Here is a 17267-nt window from a genome sequence, read left to right as displayed (position 1 = left end):
AAGATTGTCTGACTTGCACCAAATGTATAAGCTGCTACGCGCTGTTTTTTATGCTGTACCAATTAAAAATGTGTATTCCAATGGTTCTCGAATCTACATGGTACATTACACCGCCCTAGGAGAAAGTGCTTGCCCCTGGGCATTCTGCTCGTTCTCGTGTGTTGGGAAAAGAATGGCGTGGAGGCCAAGGTCTATTTGGCAAATGCAGGAAGTCTGTCAGCGGCCCCCCGACTGCACGGCGAGTCTCCTCCATTAGAGGGACTCGTCTCTCTCCCAGGTGTTGGCTCTCGCGGTAACTCCTCCTGCGATCTCGGCCTAGTGCCGGCCCTTGGATTGAAGTCTGCTGTGGGTGCCATCTTAACACCCCCTATGCCCTCAGTGAATTCCTATTTTACTTTGTTGACAAGTGTAACACATGGTGTGGAGGGGCCAAATGCATTATAGTAACCAATGTATTAAGAGACTTTAGAGAGATTATTCTCACATTACACCAGAGTGAATGACCAGCTGTGTAATGGGGACTCCAAATTACAATTTAACACCGAAGTAATATTAAAATGGTTGTTTTACAATTGTAATGTACTCCATGTTGGTTCTAAAAGTTTTTTACAATTTGTCTCTAATATATCTGTATAGAATGTTAGTTCTACCTAGTAATGCAATGGTGTGTGGAAATGACATACCATCAGTGACACGAGAAAAAGGCTGCATGATGTACTGGCCTCATGTAGTGACATTACACAAATGGGTACCCCAAGATGTATAGATCATACTCTCACCCCTGTACTTCTATAATGAGATCTAATGGTGTGTTATAATGTATTTCATACTAGTTCACTAAATGCCAGCTGCAGTTTGTAGAAGTTAATAACAGCGAGCAATTGCATACATCTAATGCTGGCTAATGAATAGCCCCACTAATGATATGGGGAGCACAGATCATCTATATGTGTGCCCCTTCATGTGCCAATCATATTCCACTCAATGAAATCGTTCATTCCCCATCGATCTGCTCCCTCTTGATAGATCCAGCGTGCCTCTTTTGTTGCCAGTCGTAGCTCCATATTGTGTCTGTCTCCCACTACTTTTTCCAGTACCACCCATTTTATGTTTTTATAATGGTGTTTCTGTTCCTGGAAATGTTGTACAATCTTGGTTGACAGTTTCCCAGCTTTCAGGGTGCTAAGATGTTCCTGTATTCTCACTTTCACCTTCTGTGTGATCAGACCAATATATTGGAGACCACACGGACAGGTGAGCCTGTAGATAACATTATTGGTGTTGCAATTACTGAATCTGTTGAGATGCCAAATCTTCCCATTCAGCAGGGTCACACTTTTCGACGGTTCTGTCAATTCACATACCGAGCACCCCCCAGAGGGGAAATGTCCGGTCGGTGTCCCTGTTTCCCTGGTGTTTACTACAGGGCGGGTGTGGACCAATGTGTAACCTGTAACCTCCCATGGCGACTGGCCCCTTTACTTTCGTTGTTGCACTATTTTCTTTATAGAGTTTCTGTTGCTGCAGGCACGATGTGCTTTACTTACATCTGGCGCGCCATGCCCGCTTTCTGTTTTGAAGCAGTGGGGACAATGGCAGCCGCTTCTTTGAAATGCAATAGGTCTCGTATTTTAAATCGAGATCTATTACATTGCAAAGAATATTTTTTAAAGCGGCTTGAGGAAGGTCAGGTCAGGTGAGCCAGTCTCTGCCTCAGCCACTGACATGCAGAGTCATTTTCGTGGACACTGAATTTAGAGGGTCAGGCAGGAGAAGGTCAATTTCAAAGGGACTCTGGCGAACGCTTGGTGAGTTTCCCGGAAATGGACATGCTTATGGTGGGATTGCCTCACACCCAGGGAGGCAAACATTCAGACCCACAGTACTGAACTTCAGTGACCACTTTCTAGGGTAACTTGACACCCAGTATGTGAGTTTCTCAGGGCCCGAGTGCAGAAATTGACACGCAGGGGCAAGTGTCCCAGAATCCAGTTTGTGAAAGCGCCAGTTTCCTAGTTTGGAGTCTGAGTCCCGGACCGGAGGAGCGGCAGGTCTAATGCAGCGTTCCATTTCTTTTTACACTATATGCAGACTAAGGTTGCATGGGTCACGTTTCCTGACTTGGTATGTTTAGGACCTGACCTCACGAGAGGCCATGTTCATAGAGGGTGAATTTGATTTGGAAAACTGTGATGAGTAAGACCACCTGCCACGTACTGCAGAAGGACATGTTTCTCTATTTAAGTAATGGTCGCTTACATTGCAGATGGTCTAGTTTCAAAGGCATGTTGCATGCATAAGTGTGAGTGGTGTTCACAAATATGTGCTGCTTTATTTCATACAAGAACATGCCCAACATACATTACACACGCAGTCACCTGGTATGTGTAAATCACTCTAATACAGTATATCGTAACATATGGTCATATGTACAACTGTTTTGATCCAGATGTCGCATGCCAATGCTGCATATGTAATGACATTAATTAATAAGAACGTTGGTATGTTTTTCATCCGCCCCAGATAGTAAGTGCCCCTGATTAAATATTTTGCAATAGACACAGAGAGCCAGATCTACAGACCATTTCCCCATTTAGGTTTCGAGTGTCAATTTCAGAGGAGGTGTGGCGCCACGACCAGGGCGACTGACATTGGAATCTGGGGATCACGGTCGACGACCCCCCAGAAATGATTGTTCGCGCTTTACAAATGTGGATTATTATTATATTCTAGATTTTGGGAGCTGCGGCGCGTGCAGCAGAAAGGGCGATTTTTACAGTGTAATGGTCCATCGGAGCCTTTAAACTTGTGGGTGAATCGCGTGCTGCTTTGCAGTAAACGCCTTTACTTGGGATGTGTATGATATCCTTATTATTTTTTACGACGTGTACCTGCACCCGGCACCGTACAGTCGCCACTAGATTTTGTAACACTGCAACACCTTTAGGATTTCTGCAACCTCCGTGCCCGACTCGCCATTGGGTTAACAGTTCCTTTCCTTTATTGGCAGTAATTTACATAGTGCTGCTGTATGGCTTCTAGTTGTATATATATGTGCTGATTTGTTATGGCCTAATTAAAGTGGTGAGATGAAGCAGCCTCTCTCTTTTCTGTAGGCACATTATAAATCATGCATTAGTATTTTCAGGGACATATTTCTGAGTAGATACTGCGCTACGTTTGAAACATAAATGTTTTTACGTTTGAAGGTTTTTCTGTTTGTTTGTTATCACTTCTGTTGCAGACATAAGCAAATAAAGGGTCTTAGAAATGTTAAAATCACTTACATCCAACGTGTTACTTATTTTTTATCACAGTATAATTGGTGCATAAAATGGGCAGCATTTTCTTGAGAACTCGGCCACACCAAAAGAAATGTACTAGTTAGTATGTTTGAATATGATGGCAGTGAACTCTTTATTGGAGTTTCGGTGGAGCACAACCAGCGGTCCAAAAAGAGCAGGGTGGGTCACTTTGGTAGGCGTGAACAATTGGATGGTAAAAATGGCGCAGTGCATCAGATTCTGAAGTCACAATTACATTCAAATCCCAGATACCTTTCCCCATCGTCCTGCCTCCACCGTGTTTGTTAAGTTAGGGCTCAGTTGCTAAATATTTTATTATTTTCCCAGAAGTCTAAATGATCACGGCTTCCCGCAAAAAATAGAGGTAAAGCATATCTGCCATTTCCTCTTATCATTGGGTCTACCCAACTTTTGATTGTTTTTCCACAAAATATTATTTTTTTATGGGGTTTATGGGTCTTCTGTTACTCATAAGCTAGCGTTTAGAGCCTTGCGCTTTATTGAACCAGAATGTACTGGTGATGGCTTTTTTTTAATGGCTGATCCCACACATATGAGTCCTTTACTGCACTTAAATGGCATGCAATTGGGATTTACAGGCACGTCACGTGTATATACATACTCTGGCCCATCCTTCAAGGTTTCTTGGGTGCATGCCAGGTGTTGGATGTTAGCCCTGGAGAAAGACAGAGCTTTTAAAAGCAGTGAGCAGACAGTACACTGCACTGGCCTCTTAAACAAACGGCTGGAACGGCCGGACAAGGAAAATTCATTATTTTACACTTGCCTTCTTAAAACCAGTGGAGGCATACCAAACCTCCCCTGTCTCAAGGAAGTCTGTTCGATGGGCTAGTATTGCCCGGATCCTGATATACACCATAAGTGTAATGGAATAGGATAACTGTATGAATATCGATGGCAAATGTATGCTACATATTAGTAACACTGACAATGTTACATCTCGCATCACAAACCACGATGTGTGTTGCAGGTCACACACAGATCTCAGCAGTGGCAGGTGGACTTCCGTGGATATTTTCAAGGTCGCCAATTTGTGGGATTCTCAATAACTTCAATATTATTCATCCCATTGAAACAGTCTACAATGCGGCTCCACACCCACACTACCTGCATGTGCATGGATTTTCCGGAAACACCAGTCTTATTGAATGTTTGGCCTCTTTATAGACACTGGCAGCAATCAAAAGATGGAGATTGTCAGGAGAGTAGTATAGTTGAAACAATTACTAAAAGAAGTCTCCAAGCTATGAAGTAAACTGCCAGGTGGATAGGGCACTGTAAACAACAGCCGTAGACAGACTTGCCACTATCACTCACTTTTTCAAGGATATTTTGAACAATGGTGGAGGTGCTGAAAGCCAAATTTAAAATGCTGTTGGACTATATGGGATGGAAAGAAGACAGCCCTGATCAAGAACGGGTGGCACGCTTCGGGTGAGACTGAATGTAATACAGGGCCTGATTCATAAAGATTTTTCAGTTAATAGACGGAGCTTACGCTCCAATTTTCAGAAGCAGTGGCACCAACATATAATATTAATAGTAACTTGTTTTATGTGCCCTTCATGCTGAACTTCTGCTCTTTTCAGAGTTTTAAATAGAACTAGAGAAGTTCTGGAACTCACTATTCCAAGTGCCTCTTTCCTCTCAAGAAGTATGGGTACTCTCCTATTAAATGTATTGCAGCAGTGATGAAAAGTGTTGGTACTTCCCCTTTTAAATTAAAGAAGTGTGGGCATTCAGCGTCTCACAGTACCTGCCCATTAGAACACTGGCCTCTTTCGAGGTTTTGTGCATAACTGGTGTTGCCCTTACCCATTTAAATCATACTCAATTTAGTACCTTGAAAGTCTGAGGCTGCTTTGCTGGAATTCATCCTCAGCATCGCAGCTGATGCCAGCAGTGAGCATTTACCTCGGTAAGCCTCCTTTCCAGTTTGTGGCATTCTATATGAATCGTACTCTCAGTGCCCCTCCGGTTATCTTTAGTTTGTTCCACAGCTAACCTGTACAAGGCATTTCTTTATTTGTAAAAAAAAAAAAAAGTAAGTGCCAGAGTCCTTTTTGGGAGGCCACTGCAGCCTGCACCACTCATTGCCCCTGCCAGCGCTACCAATGACAGGACCAACACAAGTACTAACCAATGCACTGCTACAAGTGTGACAGTTTAAACTGTCCCCAGCCACCCAAAGCTATAATATTGGTATAAGGGACGTATGTTATTCATTTGTCATGTATATTGACTTATGAAATAGTTTTGTGCTGACATCAAAATTTGACAGACAGCACCACCATATGGTGGACTGGCACTAGAGATGATACTGGCAATTAGGTGCCAGTGCCGAGCACCAGAAACCACCAGCTCAAATTAAGCACTGGTACAAGGTAGCTCTTAAAAACGGCCAGTGAAGACTGGGTGAATGGTCTTAATCTAAAGTATCTGCTCTCTGAAATTGTTAGTCCAGTGAGGAATAACAGAATCGGTATCTTCCGAAAAACTTGTTGTCACAGCACGGCTCACCTTGAGGGTGTTTTTTTATAAAAATCCAGACAATGCATGAGACACAGGCCCACGAGTTCCTTGGTCCCAAAGGTGAACACGGTGATAGAAAACGTGTACAATACCTCCAGTGTGTCTGGAGAGAAGAGCAACTAGAGAAATACCACTTTCTTCCCCACAGAGGCATACAACTAACTTGCACCAGTCACACATTGAACCCTTTACCACATCTGTCTGTTGGACAGCATTACAATTGAAGTAAGAAGCATATATTAGAAGTACTCCCTTAATTCTATCTGTCTTCACCTCCCAATTGCACTGGTGCACTTTATTTCAATCCCGGTGTCGTTCAGGGCTGTTTAAATGTAACTCAGGCCTGAACTAGGTAAATCTTTTGAGCCCCCATACCAGTTGAGTTCTGGCCTTTGAGGCAGCACTAGCGGTTTTGCCAGACTACTGTTTTACGGTATTTATTTTTAAATCAAACATGATATACATACATAGAGGGGCTTTTGGTCGGTAGGCTGCATCCATTGGCCTGTTAAGCTGACACTGACATTTAGCCTCCACCCATCAGATCACATGGCATGGGTCAATGCATCAGCTCACGTTTACCATTGGCTCCCTCTACTTTGAGTGATTGCCCAAAGACTGTGTACATCGTTCACATCCGCCTAAAAATAGTTCCTGTATCTTTGCTGATTTATCTTCTGTCTCCTTTTTGAAGACATTGTTATTACGTTTTTAAGTGATATTGTAATGTAGAAGCTGCCTGTAATTTTAGTCTTTGGTTAAGTGGTGATTTACTGTTGTCTAGTTCACAAATAATAATAATAAAGTACAATTAAAATGCTGTTATTTAAAAACATCACTGGTAAACAGCCACATCAGTGAATTTTTATTTCAAATAAAAAGATGTATTGCAGGAATGCACAACCACGCTTAGGTGGCGTCATGGTTTATTTTGTTAAGTCGAGCCTGGGCAGCGCATACGCTGTCCTATGAGGCATGCTGTATTCAGGAAGGGACTTCAAGCTCCGCCCACTCTCCACCCATATTTTACATTGACTTGTGTCATTGTCCACTGTAAAGTGTGCCTGTTAATTGGTCAATTGGCTTAGTAGTCCCTCCTTAGTACCACCTTGTCTCATTTTGTTACCTCCCATGGCGACACTCCCTTTTCCATGTGTTGATACTCCTTAGGCTTTAATTACATCCTCCGAGCACTATTTTCTCAAATAGCTTTCAGCAGGCAGGATGCTATCTCCCCTAATGCTTTAAAAAAAAAATTATAGCTCGGGCGCCAAACGCATTTGCAATGCAATAGGTCTCGCATTCGCAAGAGTTTAAGCTATTGGAATTGTAAATGACAATGCCTTTTATTTATCTGTTTTAAAAACAACACCTAAATAAAAGGCATTGGCATTTACAGTGCCAATAGCTCAAATTCTCGTAAGTGCGAAACCTATTGCATTCCACATGCTTGTTCTTTTTTGCATTTGTGACATCAATAACCGGGCTCGAGCCGCCTCAATGTTTCATTTTTGCTACTACCTTCATTTGGGCTGTTGAGCAGAGTCGGAGCGGATCCCGCACCCCTCGCGGTCGAGGGCTATGAACTTGTGTGATTCGACCCCCAGGGAAGCCGTATTAAACTATAGGGAAGTACATCGGTTCCTGCTGCTGTAAGCTAGCGAGCTCTCTCTGCAAAATTACCATAAAGGCTCTAAAACGAGCCCATCTGAATCTAAAGCACTGATTGCCTTGTGAAATAATTTTTGCTTGATTTATTGATTGGCTTTTTATGATGTTGGTAATCTTTTTCCTATGTAAATACTACTTATTTTTACAAATCTGTGTGGACTCGTTTTGTGATGTACATTGTTGGACCCGGCCTCATGGCGTGGTCCTACCCCTCCCGCATGGCGGGCCCAGGACGACATCGGCCCTCCACCCAGCATCGGGCAGCCCTTTTGCCCGACACTGCACGCCCCAACATTGCTGGTCCGGCCACCATCCCGGACCCCCACTACCGACCTGGCTCCAGCGTGGGCCCCTCATGACCCAAGCACGAGGCCGCGCCCGACTCCATCTTGGGCCCACCACGTCACGACCACGTGGCCTCGGCCCCGGCCCAGGCCCCAGCGCAGCCCAGACATCGAGGCACCAAGATCCACCCAGGTGGTCGAGTGGCCACTCGACAGATGCCGGAGAAAAGGGGTGTTTCGATGGCCCTCCAGCCGTCTCTGGACGCCTGGTTTCGATCGCCCTCCGGCCTCCCTGGGCGCTGGCTCCACCCCCCTGCTGGGTGTCTGGACACCATCATCCCGGCCCCTCTGACCCCCAGGCGCGAGAGTCCGGACATCAAAGGACTCCAGTCCTATATCTGGGCCAGCCCCGGAGTAGGACGGCAGTTGTATCCTGGACTGGAAAGCCCTGCTGACGCTGTCACGGCCGACCCCAGAAGAACTCGTTTTCCTGGAACCTGAAGAGAGCTTGAGAGCCTGCTGGCGCTGCCGCGGCCCACCTTTGCCGAACCATCTTGCGAGCCTGCTGGCGCTGCCGCAGCCCACCTGTGCCGAACCATCTTGAGAGCCTGCTGGTGCTGCCGCGGCCCACCTTTGCCGAACCCTCTTGAGAGCCTGCTGGCGCTGCCGCGGCCCACCTTTGCCGAACCATCTTAAGAGCCTGCCGGCGCTGCCGTGGCTCACCCTCTTGGAACCCCCGGCTAGAGGATTGAGAGCTGTGCGCAAGGTATCCCTTCCTACTCCCCAACCGAGACTGTCCCGCTGCCCTGATACCCTCTTGCGAGACTTTACAGACCCCTCGGTCTGCTTGTACATATCGCTGAGAACCAGCAACCTTTATTTCCTGATAAAGCTTACGAACTCGACCTCTGGTGTGGTGTCCATTTGTAGTGTGTGGTTACTCTGCTGTGCGATCCTAGGAGAGGGCCCTCACCCAGGAGGCCTCTCAGTAACGCTCGGCTACTTCTTAATGGAGAGGTGGACCTAGGGGTGGTCAGTCAGACATCTTCTGCCTCCCCCGGGGTCGCCTTTCTAACATTGGTGGCAAGCGACGGGATCCGAGCCGACGCAGATCGTACAGAGAGTAATTCACTCACTACCGAGAAAAACACACCGCGACCATGACTACTCAGGAAACCAGACCGACAACGGAATTCCAGAAAGAAAAGATGGAAGATTACAGCCACAAGGAGTTAAAGCAATTTTGAAAGGACCTAGGCATCGCTACCACGGGCCTCAACGCCAAAGAGGGCTTTAAATCAGCCCTGCAAGCCTGGGCAGACGCCGGTAACGCGCCGCCCCAGAATGAAGATAACCCGGGCCCGAATGGACGCCCGGAGACCGACGCGAACCCAGCGGGGGAAGGACCCGCAGACCTAGACACGGGCCTCCCCCACGGAGACGCCCGAGAACGAGAGAGGAACCGGCTCCACGAGTTGGAGCTCGCCCGACTCCGACAAGAAGGAGAGATACAGCTGGCAGAAAGGAAATTAGCCCTCGAGCAACTACGGCTGGAAGGAGACCTAGAGGAAAGGAGAAGACAACGAGACCTCGAAGATAAGAAACTCGTGCTCGGGCATGAGCGCGGCCTCAAAGAACTGGAAATCAAGGCCAAAACAACAGAGACCAGCACCACCGGGGGTAAGACCTCACCCCCGCCGGGGGACACGAAGGTGCACATACCCAAGGAAGTCGTCAAATAATACTATAAGAACGACGACATCCAACAGTGGTTCAAAGCCTACGAGGTCGCCATGACCGCCCATCGAGTACCCCTCAAAGACTGGGGCGCCGGCTTATGGGGGAAGTTCATCAACGAGGGGAGAGACGCCCTGCTAGAGCTCCCCGACGCCGAGATGACCTCGTACGAACACATGAAGACCGCCCTCCTCACTCTCTACGGACTCACCCCCGAAATGTACCGGCAGCGATTTCGAGACTGTAAAAAAATCCCCGGTACCACTTGGGTGGAGTACGTGAACTTTTACAGCAGAGCCTTCGAAGGGTGGATCCGAGGCTGCCAGGTCACCACATACCAGCAGTTGGTCGACCTCATCCTATGGGAACATCTTTCCAATAACTGCTTCGTCGAACTCCGGCAGCACCTCCTCGACAGCAAATTGACAGAGCCACGAAAACTCGCTGTCGAGGCGGATAGATGGGTGAGCAACCGAGTTCCCCGGAGTCCGATGGGAGACTACGGCCGGGGATCCCCGGGGAACCACCGACCCCGAGGCGGCGGAGGAGGCCAGAGCAGGGGCCGAGACACCCCCGCGGGGTCATCCCCTACCTCCCAGTCGCCATCCCTGGGTTGGAGGGGAGGCCCCCCAGCCAGGCCCGGGCCCCGCCCGAATGTTACGTGCCACAGATGCCAGCGACAGGGCCATTATGCGAACGACCCTCTCTGCCCGATGAACCAGCGACCCGGCACCACCGGTCCCCCGAGCCGCCAGATCGCGGCCGCCGCCCTGAGTGCAGAGGGAGGCGAAGAAGAGGGCGACGACCCCGAGCAAGCCGCATGGGAGCCCGCAGCCATGATCTTAGCATGCCTGGGTGATAGAGACATGATCCCCCGAGACCCGATCCCAGGTAACACCCAGAAATACCGCCAATGGGTCACCATCAATGGACGCCGGGCCGAAGCCCTCCGGGACACTGGAGCCAGCGTGACGGCGGTCCGCTGCCACTTGGTAACCCCAGAACAAATCCTCCCCAACGTCTTGTGCCCAGTGCGGTCGGCTGACAACTCTGAAAGTTTGTGCCAGATGGCCCGCATCCCCTTCGAGTGGGGAGGGGTGTCGGGCATGCTGAAGGTGACTGTCCGAGACAATGCCCCCGTGGACTGCCTCCTCGGGAACGACCTGGAAAGTTCCCTCTGGGCCGGCGTAGAGCGGAAAGAGCATCTGGGGATGCTAGGCCTTCCCGAGTGGGTTTGTGCGACCACCCGCTCCATGTCCGCCCGGGCCTCCCCCCCAACGGAGGAAGCCCCGATCGAGGAGCCGGGGTGGCCCGCACCTCCACCGCCCGCCATCCCGGAGGATACCGACCCTGAACCCGGCCCCCCGGGGCCCAGCCATGAGGAAATCCCCGAGCTCGGCCACCTGCCGGAACTAGCTCAGTGGCGCCAAGAAGGTGGCCCCACCCGCGAACAATTCCGACAAGAACAGAGCACCTGTCCCTCCCTCGAGGGACTTCGACGACAAGCCGCCACTCAAGCCGCTGGGGACCCTGCGGGGTCCCACTGGGTCTATTGGGACAACGACCTTCTCTACAGTGAACAGAAGATTGCCGAACTAGGGGCCAGCCGCGTGCTGGTCGTTCCCCTCCGATTTCGAGACTTCCTCTTGAACTTAGCACATGATGTGCCCCTCGCCGGGCACCTGGGGCAGGACAAAACTTACAGCCGCCTGGTGACTCATTTCTACTGGCCGAAAATGCGCAACGATGTGCACAATCACTGCCGATCCTGCCCGACCTGTCAAGCCAGCGGGAAGAGCGGGGGGAAAGTCAAAGCCCCGCTACAGCCGTTTCCCGTGGTCACCACCCCCTTCGAGCGAGTGGGGATAGACATCGTGGGGCCCCTGGACCCCCGCACCCCTCAAGGACACCGCTTCATCCTCGTGCTGGTGGACCATGCCACCCGATATCCGGAAGCCATCCCCCTCCGAACCATCACGGCCCCAGTAGTAGGCCGAGCCCTAATGGGGATCTTCTCCAGAGTCGGCTTCCCCCGGGAAGTCGTGAGTGATCGGGGCACAAACTTTATTTCCAAGTATATGCGATCCCTGTGGCAACAGTGCGGGGTCACATACAAGTTCACCACCCCGTATCACCCCCAAGGAAACGGACTTGTGGAGCGGTTTAACCGAACACTGAAGGGAATGATCAAGGGCCTCGAGGAGCCACTACGACGCAAATGGGATGTTCTGCTGCCTTGCCTCCTGTTTGCGTACCGCGAGGTACCACAGAAGTCCCTGGGGTTCAGCCCCTTCGAACTATTGTATGGGTACCCAGTCCGGGGCCCCCTCAGCCTGGTCAAAGAAGGCTGGGAGACGGCTGCCCGAGGTGCTCCACCAGATGTCTACCAGTACCTCCTGACCCTCCGCAACCAGACGCGGAAGTTCCGGGAACTTGCCGAAGCCAACCTTGAAGCCAGTCAGGAGGAGATGAAACGCTGGTATGACCAGAACGCCTCGTCCATCGAATTCGAACCGGGCCAGCAGGTCTGGGTCATGTCCCCGGTTGAACCTTGTGCCCTCCAGGACAAGTGGACGGGGCCCTTCAAAGTGGTGGAGCGCAAGAGCCCTGTCACTTACTTGGTGGACATGGAGTCCCCCAGGAACCCCCTCCGGGTCCTACACGCTAACCGGCTCAAGCCGCACTTCGCCCGCACTGAACTAAGCCTGCTGTTAGCGACCGATGAAGGAGCTGAAGACGACTCCGAACCACTGCCGGATCTCATGAGCACCACTGAGAAGGACGGCTCCATCGAAGGGGTCATGCTCTCCTCCACCCTGACCCCGGAGCAGCACCATAACTGCTGGCAGCTGCTGGGGCAGTTTGCAGATCTGTTTTCCCTCACCCCTGGAGTCACCCGGTGGTGTGTCCACGATGTAGACACCGGAGACAGCCCGCCTGTAAGACACCGCGCTTTCCGAGTGCCCGATCGAGTTCGGGCCTGCATCCAGTCCGAGGTGGCCAAGATGCTAGAGCTGGGGGTAGTCGAACCCTCCGACAGTCCGTGGGCCAGCCCAGTTGTCCTGGTCCATAAAGCCGCCGCCCCCGGCACGCCCCCGGAGCTCCGGTTCTGTGTTGACTACCGGGGGCTGAATGCCGTCACCAGGACCGACGCCCATCCCATCCCCCGGGCGGATGAACTGATCGATCGCCTGGGGGCTGCGAAGTATCTCAGCTCCTTCGATCTCACGGCCGGGTATTGGCAGATCGGCCTCACCCCTGGAGCGCAAGAGCGATCAGCCTTCTCGACCCCGGATGGCCACTACCATTTCAAGGTGATGCCCTTCGGCATGAAAAACGCCCCGGCCACCTTCCAGAGACTCGTGAATAGAGTGCTGGCCGGGCTAGAAGAGTTCAGCGCCGCCTACCTAGACGACATTGCAGTGTACAGCCTCCGCTGGGATGCACACCTGACCCACCTCCGGGAGGTCCTGACGGCCCTCCGATGGGCCGGACTAACAATAAAGGCCAGCAAGTGCCAGATCGGCCAAGGGTCCGTGACGTATCTGAGACACCAGGTGGGAAGCGGCCGGGTGGCTCCCCTCCAGCCAAAGATTGACGCCATCCGGGCCTGGGAGCCCCCAATCACCCAAACCGCCGTCCGAGCCTTCCTGGGGCTCACAGGATACTATCGGCGCTTCATCAAAGACTATGGAAGCATTGTGGGGCCCCTCACAGAACTGACCCCCAAGAAGCTACCCCAGAAGGTGTGCTGGACCCCAGAGTGCCAAGCAGCCTTCGAGACTCTCAAGACTGCCATGTGCACCGCCCCTGTGCTCCAGGCCCCCGACTACAGCCGAGAGTTTGTGGTCCAAACCGACGCCTCGGAGCACCGGGGAGAAAACCCGAAACTGTTGCAATGGTCCATCTCCCTGCAAGGGATGGACTTCACTGTGGAGCATCGCCCCGGCAACGACCACGCCAATGCTGACGGCCTCTCCAGGTTCTTCCGCCTCGGCGAGGAGAATCCCCAAGAAGATGGGTGACTCTCCCCTGCCTTCAGCTGGGGGGGACGCGAGTTGGACCCGGCCTCATGGCGTGGTCCTACCCCTCCCGCATGGCGGGCCCAGGACGACATCGGCCCTCCACCCAGCATCGGGCAGCCCTTTTGCCCGACACTGCATGCCCCAACATTGCTGGTCCGGCCACCATCCCGGACCCCCACTACCGACCTGGCTCCAGCGTGGGCCCCTCACGACCCAAGCACGAGGCCGCGCCCGACTCCATCTTGGGCCCACCACGTCACGACCACGTGGCCTCGGCCCCGGCCCAGGCCCCAGCGCAGCCCAGACATCGAGGCACCAAGATCCACCCAGGTGGTCGAGTGGCCACTCGACAGATCCCGGAGAAAAGGGGTGTTTCGATGGCCCTCCAGCCGTCCCCGGATGCCTGGTTTCCATCGCCCTCTGGCCTCCCTGGGCGCTGGCTCCACCCCCCTGCTGGGTGTCTGGACACCATCATCCCGGCCCCTCTGACCCCCAGGCGCGAGGGTCCGGACATCAAAGGACTCCAGTCCTATATCTGGGCCAGCCCCGGAGTAGGACGGCAGTTGTATCCTGGACTGGAAAGCCCTGCTGACGCTGTCACGGCCGACCCCAGAAGAACTCGTTTTCCTGGAACCTGAATAGAGCTTGAGAGCCTGCTGGCGCTGCCGCGGCCCACCTTTGCCGAACCATCTTGAGAGCCTGCTGGCGCTGCCGCGGCCCACCTTTGCCGAACCATCTTGCGAGCCTGCTGGCGCTGCCGCGGCCCACCTGTGCCGAACCATCTTGAGAGCCTGCTGGCGCTGCCGCGGCCCACCTTTGCCGAACCCTCTTGAGAGCCTGCTGGCGCTGCCGCAGCCCACCTTTGCCCGAACCATCTTAAGAGCCTGCCGGCGCTGCCGCGGCTCACCCTCTCGGAACCCCCGGCTCGAGGATTGAGAGCTGTGCGCAAGGTATCCCTTCCTACTCCCCAACCGAGACTGTCCCGCTGCCCTGATACCCTCTTGCGAGACTTTACAGACCCCTCGGTCTGCTTGTACATATCGCTGAGAACCAGCAACCTTTATTTCCTGATAAAGCTTACGAACTCGACCTCTGGTGTGGTGTCCATTTGTAGTGTGTGGTTACTCTGCTGTGCGATCCTAGGAGAGGGCCCTCACCCAGGAGGCCTCTCAGTAACGCTCGGCTACTTCTTAACGGAGAGGTGGACCTAGGGGTGGTCAGTCAGACATCTTCTGCCTCCCCCGGGGTCGCCTTTCTAACATACATATTGAGCTGCTGTGTGTGTGTGTGTTGCACAAATCGTTTACTTATTGCCTTTTAGGATAAGTCTGCCTGCTCCATGCCAAACAACCAGAGGGTGAGCACACGTTATCTTTGGTGTGCTTCTGCCTCGCTCTGACTATAGTGGTGGGTTCTGCTTGGCTCAGGTGCATATTTAATCCAATAAGAAGCCCCATTTCTAACAAGACATTTGCGGCCATTGTTGTGTGCTGCTTCTCCGCTTGGGTGAAGAATCTGGCCCTTGCACGAACAGTCCTACTTACAGTGCCCGTTGCTGCTGGTGCACCATAGGCGTGCCTAAGGCAAGCCCATCTGTGCCCGTCCACACCAGTCTGCGTCCAAACGGGCCCATGGGCCAGAAACCCTGAATCTTTCCAGTCAGAAAGGCTGCTGTTTTAATATAACCAACTTATGGCACTTCAACCTGGTTGCTCTGAAGTCTTCCGAGCTACCTTACACCCTCAGGTTAGATCGCTAAGAGGTACCCTCTGTAATTTTTCACCTAATATAAACGGCTATAGCCACAATACTACTCCAGGAAAAGCTCTTTTAGCTGTAAATCAATCATCACAGCCACTACGTTAAGTAGTGAGTTTCACTTTTTTTTACATTAACTGTCAGTCCCTCCCAAGGCAACAGCAGCACTTATATAATTTCTTGCGGGACAAAGCCCCTGACACATTGGTCCTGACGGAGACATGGCTTCATGAGGCATCATTACCGGATATTATTGCCACACTCCATCCTAACTATTCCATTGCTAGGAGGGATCGACAGGATAAAACAGGAGGTGGGATCTCCATTATTTTGAGTACAGGAACTACCAAATTCTCACTTCTGAAGCTTTGTCTTTTTTCACTCTGTCTTACTCACAAAGTCACAGTATACGGAGTCTTGATTTATCAGCTTACGAGATATGCTGGGAACTGGTGTTTCTTGGTTCCTGATCTACTTTCTCCTTATATCCTTAAGTGTGCCAATTTTACACTGCCTGGATATCTTACTATTGATCTGGAAGATCCCATGGGCAGTCTGGGAGGGACAGTTATAGAGACCTGAGTGTGTTGAATCTAGCTCTTATTAACTCAACACCCAGGCAATAGCCTGGCCGCCTCATAGATCCCATTTTTTCAAATATCATGGATCTCACCACCTGTCGCTACTTTTGTTGGACCATCTGACAGTGCTTTTTGCCATCAGGAATTAGTTAACCCCTTCTATATGGGTGTTCAAACCTCTGGTCGTGTCCAGGAATTGGTCTAAACTAAATGTTCACTCTTTGAATGCTGAACTACAAAATACTAAACCAGACCTGAAGCCGATGGCTGACTTAGATCAACCTATGATTGATCACTGGATTACAAATGATCTGGAGGTAAACCTGTCTTCAAAACTCAGTTCCTCAGTGAGATTTCACCCCCTGCCCATGGTTTAAAGATGTACTTCGCTTGGAGAAAAAAATATGCAAGAGCCAGGAAAGATCTTCGAGAAAGTCCTATGATGAGGAGTTAAAAATCCAAGTATAAGACAGCTCTGAAAAATTATGATGGTCTTTGTAGAGCCACTCGGGCATCGTTCTACTCAGATAAAGTCTCCAGTGCCCAAAACTGCCCTGAAACCCTTTTTAAACTAGTCAAGGGACTCTCTCACCCTAGCAAAATATCTCCATCACCTTCGCTGTCTCAGTCTCAATGCAAGGAGCTGGCACACTTTTTTTGTTGAAAAGGTGGCAGATATCCAACTCCATCTGGTGAAGGCTCGAATGGCAGGGGGGCAGTCTGTTGACGACACTGACAACATCAGCACGTGGGTGTATTATCCAACAGATGAAGAAAATCTCTCGAGTACGTTACTAACTGCTCCAAAAATGAATTTGTTGGCTCTGCTGGGCACCCCTTGCTTTGAGACCATTCTCCAACAGATGAAGAAAATCTCTCGAACACGTTACTAGCTGCTCCAAAAATTTATTTTGTTCTCTCTGCTGGGCACCCCTCACTTTCTGACCTTGTTACAGTCGATTAAATCGGGTTCTCCAAAAAATCACCTCCCACGGTCTAAGCTTGACCGATTTGACCCTGATTTGATACAACTTGTAGACAGTCTCCTCAACTCCTCATTACAAGAGGGACATATTCCTGAGGTATGGAAGCATGTCATGGTCCTATTTCTTTTGAAAAAGCCTAACCTGGATGCCACAAATTGGTCCAACTTTAGACCGATCTTGATGCTCTCCATTTTCTCTAAAACTTTGGAGAAACATGTGAATTTGCAGCTTACCACCTCTGTGGAGGTCCAAAATGTCCTACACAACCCACAATCAGGTTTCAGGGCAGGACACAGTACCGAATCTGCCCTCTTTGGAGTCACAGAACACCTAAGACTATCTCTAGATGGGATAGAACTTCCCTGAT

Source organism: Lissotriton helveticus, chromosome 2_1, assembly GCF_964261635.1.
Source record: "Lissotriton helveticus chromosome 2_1, aLisHel1.1, whole genome shotgun sequence".
Taxonomy (NCBI): domain Eukaryota; kingdom Metazoa; phylum Chordata; class Amphibia; order Caudata; family Salamandridae; genus Lissotriton; species Lissotriton helveticus.
This window is presented reverse-complemented; position numbering follows the sequence as displayed.